This window comes from Triticum dicoccoides, chromosome 1B, assembly GCF_002162155.2.
Source record: "Triticum dicoccoides isolate Atlit2015 ecotype Zavitan chromosome 1B, WEW_v2.0, whole genome shotgun sequence".
In the NCBI taxonomy this organism is placed as follows: Eukaryota; Viridiplantae; Streptophyta; class Magnoliopsida; order Poales; family Poaceae; genus Triticum; species Triticum dicoccoides.
The window spans coordinates 261473519-261483834 of NC_041381.1; positions in this window are offsets into that span (position 1 = coordinate 261473519).

Genomic DNA, 10316 nt, shown 5'->3' on the forward strand with positions numbered 1-10316 from the left:
AGACCTTGAGCAGGCTCTTCGACACTACGTACGAAGACGCCTGGAGGGTGCTGTTCAAGGGCGCCGAAGCTCCCACATCCGCTACCGAGGATCGCGGATTCAGCTCATAGCGTCAAGCTAGCGAGGTAAGCTGTTTTACCCTTTACGGGACACTTGTCTTCCATAGTTTGACTCTATGCGGGATCTAAACTCCCTTTACCTTTGACAGGCTTGGCAGAAGAAGTCCGGGCAAGTTAATTGTCCGGCTCCCCTACCAGAAGACCCAACGGACGCCCGATTAACGGGGCTGCTGGCTCCGGCGCCTTTCGTGGTGCCGGAGAAGAAGGCCAAGAAGAAGGCCACGGGAACTCGGAGGAGTTCCCGCCGCCAGGTGTTATCGGACTCATCGTCCGATGACTCTGAGGCGGACTCCTCCCGTGAAGAAGAGGAGGAGAAGAAAGAGGCCTCCCCCCAGCGGGGGGAGAGAAGAAAAGGAAGGCTTCCCCAATGGAGGAGGCCGAAGGGTCCAAGAAGGTAAGGACCCTTCCTCCGGATTGTTCCGCTAATGCCGACGACGGCGAAGAGGAGTGGCCTTCGAGGGTCAAGCCCTGGCGAGATCGTAAGTGTCCGGATTCCAGAATAACTCATGATTTTTCTTTCATCGTATAGTGTCTTCTAACGCCGAATACAACCATGTAGCCCGCCCAAGGACAATCTCCCCGCTTCATCGAGCGGGTCCCTGGGTTCGTCGGATGTGAATAGCACTTCACTTCCGACCGCCTCCTCCCCACGTGACGCAGACGACGCCGAGGTGGGGTCCCAGAAGGGGCCCAGCCAGGAGGAGGTGGTCCTGGAGGCGCCGGGAGGCGACCTTCCGGACTCTGGGAGGAAAGAGGGCGGAACCCCCGAGGGTTCTAAGTACGGCCCTGTGCCGGACTCCGTATCGGAACCTACAGTGGTTCCGAAGTCCGTCGGGCGGGTCCTTCGTAAGAAGTGCAAGACTGCAACGCCGGTGGCCTCCATCCAACCGGAGGCACCGGATAATTTGCTGGAGGCGCTTAACGGCGCTTCCATCGATGAGGAGCACCACACTGTCATGAGTGCGGTGATTCAGAAGGTTCAGTCCGCCAAGAGCGGGCTGACTGAAGCCTGTACCAGCCTTCTAACAGGCTTTGAGGTAAGTGATTTAAGATATGTAAAAATAGTACCGCATAGACAGTAGCCCCTGACGCTCAGTTTGGTGTTCGGAAAGAAAAGCCGAACTGAGGATCTAAAAAGATATACGCAGGAGTCTAACACAAATATGTCAATATGGGAATGCAGGCTGCGCTGTTGACCTCTGCCGCATTGACTGCGGAGGTCAATGCCTTGAAGCAGAGCCTCGAGCAGTCCTAGAATGAGCTCGGACGTGCCAAGAAGCAGCTCGAGGACAAGGAAGGTAAGTAATACCTTATTAAAGTGATACCTTATAGAAAAGGATTTGGTTGCAAAAAATGACAGGAATAACGTGGGTATTGCAGGGGCCATGAACAAGGTGGCGACCCTGAAGGAAGCGGTGTCCGAGGCCGAACGCAATGGGGCCGCGGAATGCACCGAGCGAGAGAAGCAGGAGGCGCGGGTGGCGGAGGTGCGGCAAGAGCTCCACGCTCTCGTGGAAAAACACGAGAGTTTGGAGCGTGACTCGAAGACTCAAGAGTCCGAGCTCACCTCGGCTCTTGAGAGTGCCAAAGCCGCCAAGGCCGAAGCCCAAAAAGCCCTCCAGGAAATTGAGGTGATAAAGAAGATAGCGGCGGGTAAGGCATTCTTCATGCAAAGCAAGCACGTGAAAGTGAATTATTTTTTACTTACCCAAATCAGTAGCTCTGTAGGAGCGTTCGTAGATCTGCCCCGCAGTGTGTCCGATGCTGCCGCATTCTACCAGGCCAAGGAGGGGAGCTCGATGGAGAAGGTATTCTGGTCTCAGTATGCTGAGGCCGGACATCCGGTGCCCCTGAGCGACCAGCTGAAGCAGCTGGTCGAGCTCCACAAGGTGGCCGAACAGGCCATGAAGGGCTTCATAGTTCGTCTATGGCCCAAAGAAGCCATGCCTGGGAGCTACTTCGGTCTGGTGCGGCGGCTAGTGGACGCCTGTCCATGGATGGAAGTCATCAAGCACTCCGTCTGCATTGAAGGTGCCCATCGGGCCCTTGCCGGCACCAAAGTGCACTGGGGCAAGATGGACGCTGAGAAGCTTGTGACGGACGCGCCACCACCGAGCAAGGAGTATCGCACGCCCGTGATGTACTATAAGGGTGTCCTGAAGGGTGCCCGCCTTATAGCAGGTGAATGCTCCAAAGATGTAATTTTTGAGTAGACTCGCATTTTGTTATCCTGTGCATTGAAAACTTGTTCATATGCGCTAAGCAACGCTTGTTAATTTAAAATATTACCTTATGTGCGCCCGTTTATCAAATTTGAGAGATGGCAAGTCGTTGGCTTCAGCCCCCATGCCACGAGTGCTGGGGTGTTCGGGATAAACTTGAGCGCTCTTTTTCCCATTTTTGGGTCCATCGAGGGAGGCGCTCAACACAACGAACGAGGCAACCGGACTTATAATTCTTGAACACTCTCACTTAGCCATATAATTCTATAATTTTAAATTTCGGCGAAGCCCCTAGTGTTTGGAAGGCCGAATTTGGGGCGCTATCCACGCCTGGGCTAGACAAAGCCGGCTCCTCGCTCTAAGCGGCATAAGTCTTTAGGGACTCGAAAAAACCTCTCGAACAGCGACCGGCTCTCGCCCCATCATGACGGTCAGTTTTAGCTTTCTCCACTGAGGTGCTCAACCCAGCTCAACTGGGGCATAATCGCAGTGGTTCTCCCAGCGCTACCTTAGCCGATATAATGGAACATAAGGTTCCAAAACATGGGAGCCGGGCAAACCCAACTATTGACCAAAGACATGATTCGGAGCTGATGCATATAATGCTATAAGTTCGGGGTGCCGCACTTGTGAAAGTGTTCGGACTTATCACACCATACTTTGGGGAACTTAAGCCCCTGGTGTATTTGGCCGTACCAAAGCGTACGGGTGCAACATGTCATAAGTGAACATATATAGATAAAAATAGGAATGCAATGATAGGCAAAAAGGCGATGCATTGTTTATTCAAAAATACTGCAATGAAAGCAGAACGATACAAATAGTGTGATAAGAAAGGGATGGGACTATTTAACATGTCCCCCTCCAGGGGTAGGCTGCAGAATGATATGTAAAACAGGTATAATGCTCGTAATGGAGACCACCTGGATACTCGACGTAGCTTTTCTGCTTCCCTGGCTGTTGCATCGTGAGTTCGGCAAGTCTACTGCCGGACAGGGCTTCTAGAAAACGGAGTCCTGAGAATAAGAAAAAAAAGGAATGACACATTTGGGAGCCCCTGGTGTGGTTGAGCCGCACTCTGGGCATTCCGTGGTCGTGCCCCTCCCCCTGTGCCCATGGTATCTCAGAGCGTAGTTATATACGCGTGGTACTGGTTTCGCGATTTCGCGAGGGCTGGGGTTGGGGCCGCATTGCTACGCGTGCTCGGAACGTGCCAGGTGGTCTTGTTGTAGGTTACTCCGGGCGCGCTTGACGGTGTCCGGCCGCTTAACAGCCGGACTAGAGAATTGCCTTAAGAGGCTACTTTGTACTTCCGGCGCGAGAGCCGTTGTATGCTCCTCCGTTCGTAGAGAGCGTTCGGTGTTTCCGTTGACCGTAATGACTCCTTGAGGGCCTGGCATTTTGAGCTTGAGGTATGTGTAGTGCGGCACCGCATTGAACTTTGCAAATGCGGTTCGCCCGAGTAGTGCATGATAGCCACTGCGGAACGGGACTATGTCGAAGATTAACTCCTCGCTTCGAAAGTTATCCGGGGATCCGAAGACCACTTCAAGTGTAACTGAGCCTGTACAATTGGCCTCTACACCTGGTATGACGCCTTTAAAGGTCATTTTTGTGGGTTTAATTCTTGACGGTTCTATGCCCATCTTGCGCACTGTATCCTGATAAAGCAGGTTCAGGCTGCTGCCGCCGTCCATCAGGACTCTAGTGAGGTGAAATCCGTTGACGATTGGGTCTAGAACCAATGCGGCGAATCCGCCATGGCGGATGCTAGTGGGGTGGTCCCTTCGATCAAAAGTGATCGGGCAGGAGGACCACGGATTGAAATTTGGTGCGACTGGCTCCATCGCGTATACGTCCCTGAGTGCATGCTTCCGCTCCCTTTTGGGTATGTGGGTTGCGTATATCATGTTCACCGTCCGCACTTGTGGGGGGAAACCCTTCTGTCCTCTATTATTCGGCGGTTGGGTCTCCTCCTCGTCATCGCTATGCAGCCCCTTGTCATTATTTTCGGCGATTAACTTGCCTGCCTGCTTGAACACCCAACAATCCCTGTTGGTGTGATTGGCTGGCTTTTCGGGGGTGTCGTGTATCTGGCACAAGCGATCGAGTATTCGGTCCAAATTGGACGGGCCCGGAGTATTTCTTTTGAATGGCTTTTTCCGCTGACCGGGTTTAGAGCCTCTGAATCCAGCATTGACTGCCGTATCTTCAGTATTATCGTCATTAATGCGGCGCTTGTGCTTATTGCGACGCGACCTGCCATTGCTGTCCTTGGTATCCGGACTACCAGAGTTTTTAGTCAGGTTGTTACTGCGAGCTAGCCAGCTGTCCTCTCCCGCGCAGAACCGGGTCATGAGTGATGTGAGGACTGCCATGGATTTCGGCTTTTCTTGTCCTAGGTGCCGGGCAAGCCACTCATCGCGGATGTTATGTTTGAAGGCTGCAAGGGCCTCTGCATCCGGACATTCGACGATTTGATTTTTCTTGGTTAAGAACCGTGTCCAGAATTGTCTGGCCGATTCGTCTGGTTGCTGAATTACGTGGCTTAGGTCATCGGCGTCTGGTGGTCGCACATATGTGCCCTGGAAGTTATCAAGGAATGCGGCTTCCAGGTCTTCCCAACACCCAATTTATTCTACTGGCAAGCTGTTGCGCCAATGCCGAGCTGGTCCTTTAAGCTTGAGTGGGAGGTATTTGATGGCATGTAGATCATCACCGCGAGCCATGTGGATGTGAAGGAGATAGTCCTCAATCCAAACCGCAGGATCTGTTGTGCCGTCGTATGATCAATGTTTACGGGTTTGAAACCCTTGGGGATTTGATGATCCATTACTTTGTCTGTGAAGCATAGTGGGTGTGCGGCGCCTCTGTATTGGGCTATATCACGACGCAGCTCAAACGAGCTTTGTCTACTGTGTTCGACCTGGCCAGAATTGCTGTATCCGGCGTGACGGTTGTCGTTACGTATTGTGGGGCGCCCACGCGATCCGTAGATCCATCTTGTTTGTCTTGCCTTATCCTCCAATATGTCTCGCAAGTCCGGCGCATTCCCCCGTGGCTTTGTACTTCTCGAGCGACGCCAGGGGGGCTTTAGTGGAGGGCCTAGAGGCCTCTCTGTCGCGGCCACGAGGTGGCCGGTCGGCCGTATTGTGCGCTGGTGATGTAGGTTTATGTGCTTCCTCCTCTAATCGGGGTAGCAGCTTCCGTTTGGGGTATCTTTTGGAGGGGCGTTCGAGTTCATACTCTTTGCCCGTAAGGACTTCGGTCCATCTGTCAGTTAGCAAGTCTTGGTCAGCTCTAAGCTGTAGCTGCTTTTTCTTGAGGCTGCTTGCTGTGGCCATAAGCCTGCGTTTGAAACGCTCTTGTTCAACGGGATCCTCAGGCACGAAATATTCGTCATCGCCGGGGCTTGCCTCGTCTGCGGAGGGAGGCATATAAGCCTGCGTTTGGAACGCTCTTGGTCAGCTCTCTGTCTGCCGCTCTCTCATGAGGGATGGCTTCTCCATCCTCCTGTGCTAAATCTTGCTAGAGGGGGTTGTCTTCGGCACTATCCGGGGTGTTATGTTCTCCGGTGCCAGAATCTCCATTTTGCTGTGGCGGGATTTAGAGTGGCGTCGCTGACGCCGGCGCTTAGGCTGTTTCTTGGAGGGGTCGTCCTCCGCTATTCCATCGCCATTCCCATCCTTTGGGATGTCCACCATGTATATGTCGTATGACGAGGTGTCCTTCTAGTGCCCTGTAGGCGCTGGTTCTTGGTCGTCTCCGGCATCATCGACCATACCGTCGATGTCTTCGGAGTCGAAGTCTAGCATGTCGATTAAGTCATCGATAGTGGCTACGAAGTGGGTGGTGGGTGGGTTTTGAATTTCTTCGTCGTCCGCATCCCAACCGTCCTGACCATAATCCGGCCAGGGCTCTCCTAAAAGAGAGACACTTTAGCGAATTCAGGATGTCGCCAAAAGGAGAGTGTTGAAAGATGTCCGTAGCGGTGAACTCCATGATCGGCGCCCAATCAGATTCGATTGGCAGGGGCGCGGAAGGTTCGGGGTCCGGAGAGGAGTCTGGCACCTTGGAGTCATGAGCTTCACAAGGTACAGGGTCGGTATTCGGCTCTATCGCCGTAGAGGTAGCAGCCCCTGAGGCAGTGTCCAGCCACCCATCCTCGATCGGCGTAGTCGGCTCCGAGCTAAGGGTCGGAGCGGACTCTTGTGCGGCCTCCAAGGCACTACCCGGCACCAGAGCTAAATCATGCCCATCGTGACAGTGCGGCGCGCTCGGCTGTGGCTCGAATCCGTCGAAGATCAAGTCTCCACGGATGTCAGCCGTATAGTTCAAACTTCCAAATCTGACCTGATGGCCAGGGGCGTAGCTTCCGATCTGCTCCAGATGGCCAAGTGAATTGTCCCGCAGTGCAAAGCCACCGAATAGGAAGATCTGTCCGGGGAGAAAAGTCTCACCCTGGACCGTGTTGTTGTTAATGATCGAAGGAGCCATCGGGTCTATAGGTGACGACACAGAGGAACTCCCAATGAAAGCACCAATGTTGGTGTCAAAACCGGAGGATCTCGGGTAGGGGGTCCCGAACTGTGCGTCTAGGCGGATGGTAACAGGAGACAAGGGACACAATGTTTTTACCCAGGTTCGGGCCCTCTCGGTGGAGGTAAACCCTACTCCTCCTTGATTAATATTGATGATATGGGTAGTACAAGAGTAGATCTACCACGAGATCAAGGAGGCTAAACCCTGGAAGCTAGCCTATGGTATGATTGTTGTTCGTCCTACGGACTAAAACCCTCCGGTTTATATAGACATCAGAGAGGGCTAGGGTTACACAGAGTCGGTTATAATGGTAGGAGATCTACATATCCGTATCGCCAAGCTTGCCTTCCACGCCAAGGAAAGTCCCATCCGGACACAGGACGAAGTCTTCAATCTTGTATGTTCATGGTCTTGGAGTCCGGCCAAAGATGATAGTTCGGCTATCCGGACACCCCCTAGTCCAGGACTCCCTCAGAGGTCTAGAGGGAAAACACTACCCATATGCACATGAGACAAATACAATCAATATCACTTCAATCAATGCAAACAAGGGCACACAACGGTCTAACTATCGTTACAAAAGTGCTCAGACTATACTATATACATGGGGGAATTCTACTACTGTTATGGGGTCGACTAGAAAAACTGCTCGGTCGAAGACTCCATGATATCTGCTCCAGCTTCATCAACAAAGTCATCATTGCTATCATCTGGGTCTGAGTCGGTGTCGTCGATGATGATGTAGTTCTCTGGGCAAGTGCAATCATCATCTTCTCCTCTAGTCACAGGAAATCCCTTGAATACTTTTAGCTTCTTCTTCAGGTCATCACTCTTCTCCACGAGTGTCGCTATTTCCTCCTCATATCCATCGCGTGTAGACTTGAGTTCTTCCTCCAACTCTGTAATCTTGGCCATAGCCTTCTTCAGATCTATCATGCCTGCGCACATCTGGTTTTCCTGGCGACGTATGTGCTGGTTTAACTCCTGGATGAAAGCTGCAATTGATCTATCCTTCCTGGTGCTGATCATCTCCCATTGCTCATCTCGGCACCGACAAATCTGGTAGATAGTACCCTTGAGATCCTTGTGGTAAACTTCTCCAATGCGTCCCATGGTGATGTGAGCTGCCATGCTCTTTCCTAGACTCCAGGTTGGTGCATCAAAGGAAAACTCTATGGGTTCAGTGACGGGCATGAACGTCCTTCCTGGAACTTGAACTTGAATCATCCAACGCTCCTCTTCAGGTAAAGTGGCGATGTAGGTCCTGGTGAAGCTTGGTACTCGATGTTCAGGTATCTAGTGACTTCCTTCAAGTGGCGTCCAAAGGGTGTATCTTCGTCCGGTTGCGTGAACTTGTTCCTTGCATCCGCCATCCTAAAAGAGTAGAAAAGATGAGGAGTCAGAAATGAGAAGAGAGAGTAGTGATCTAGGGCTTTAGCTTAGTGGTCATGTCCTACAGTCAGCGTGTGCTCTGATACCATCTTGTAGCGACCAGACCTCAAACAGTCTGATCTTTGTGCATCAGTGTCATCCCTGGATTGGTAATGCTGACACACACAGTACTTGAAGGATTTATATCAGAGTAGCAATCACACACCTATTACATCGAATATCCCAAAAGAGAGCGTTTTACATTAAATATGGCTTAAGGCCATCTAATAACGATAACAGCGGAAGGCTTGGAAGATAAGCGAGTCCATCAACTCCAACGGCATCACTGAGTATAAGATCACGACCTAAGACACCTTACTTGTCGTCTGAAAAGTCTGCAACATGAACGTTGCAGCCCAAAAACGGGTTAGCACATGGAATATGCTGGCAATGTAACACATAGAGAGTAATGAACAGAATAATGCTATACTACAGGCATATATGGCTGGTGGAAAGCTCTATGGTTACAGTTGTTGCATAAAGCCAATTTTTCCCAACTGCAAAGGAATAAATTTTATTTAACTATCATGGTGGTTGTTAAACATTGAGAAGGGTACTCCAACTCAATCCCAATTAAGCATCATCATTAACCCAACAAAATTAATTAAAGTAACATGATGAGATTCACATGATAATGCAAGTACTGGATACTCAAAACGTCCATAACCGGGGACACGGCTAACCATGATTAGTTTATACACTCTGCAGAGGGTTGCACACTTTTCCCTGCAAGACTCGATCTCCTGCGCTTGATTTCTCACACAACATGGTGTTTGAGAAGCGGATGACCGAGACACAGTCTTTCAGAAGCATTAACTCTCTACTCCGGGTAGACAGTACCAACCTACATCCCCTACATCTGCTAGTCTACCTCTTAAAGAGCTCACGCAACATAATCAACTATCCTAGAGCCCATAGTAGCTTGCGGCTCCACACGGAAGTTTCTAGGATGAATAATCTCATGATCCCTTTGAGCCTGGGTAGCGGTCCATAGGAGAATCACACGGTACCCCGGGATTTCCAAAAATACAGGCAACACTCGGTTCCCCAGGTGCCTCAATCCACCTAGATGTGAATTTAAGTTGCCACCTTAAGTAAACCATTAATTAACACTCATCCAATCCACGTCTACTAGCATAGCATGGCAATATAAGCAAACGTAGAAGGAACTCCCAAAGGTTTGATAATAAAACAGGTAATAGGTACTACCTCATCTACTTCCCGAAACCAACATATTAATCAGATCCTAATCATGCAATTGTTTGAATATTGATCTAATGCAATAAAACTGGGTAGTAAGGAGGTATGATCAAAGTGTTACTTGCCTTGCTAATGATCTGTGAAACCTAGAGATTCGAAGTAGCAAGCGGCGCACTCCGGGTACTCTATCGCAAACAAGCAAGCATACAATAAGCACTCATCTAATGCACAGGTAAAACTCAAATAAGATATCTAACTAGAAAGTTCAACTTAAGAACTCCGGTTTGCAAAAAGAATCAAATCGAACGAAACAACGAAACTCAAACGGCGAAAGAAACAAGCTTCATTTACTAATCTGGATCTAAGTCAAATTTTATAGTAGCAAAAACTTGTTTGAGTTGGCTAAACGGAAAGAGCGTTTCGAGATGAAACTCTAGGCGCTTGAATCGCCTGATTCCAATAAACGAGCGAAAAGTTATACTAGAACGAAAATCAGATCAGAAATCACGATCAGAAATAATCGTAGAAAATCCAAGAAAAAGAAAAACGGACGAACAGGCTAACGAACGAATGTTCGCTGTCTGCGGATAAACAACGAAAACCATTTGTTACAACGAACGTATGGACGAACGTCCGCTAAATAGACTAAACCGTAAAAAAAATCCGAACCGGTTCTAATAAAAAAACAGATCTGGGGTTTCAAAAAAACCCGAACGGTTTTATAAGATCGGCGGCTACCTCGGGATGCGGGTCGGCGGCGGCGGTGTCGGGCTACTCCGGCGAGGGGTCCGGCGGGGCGGCG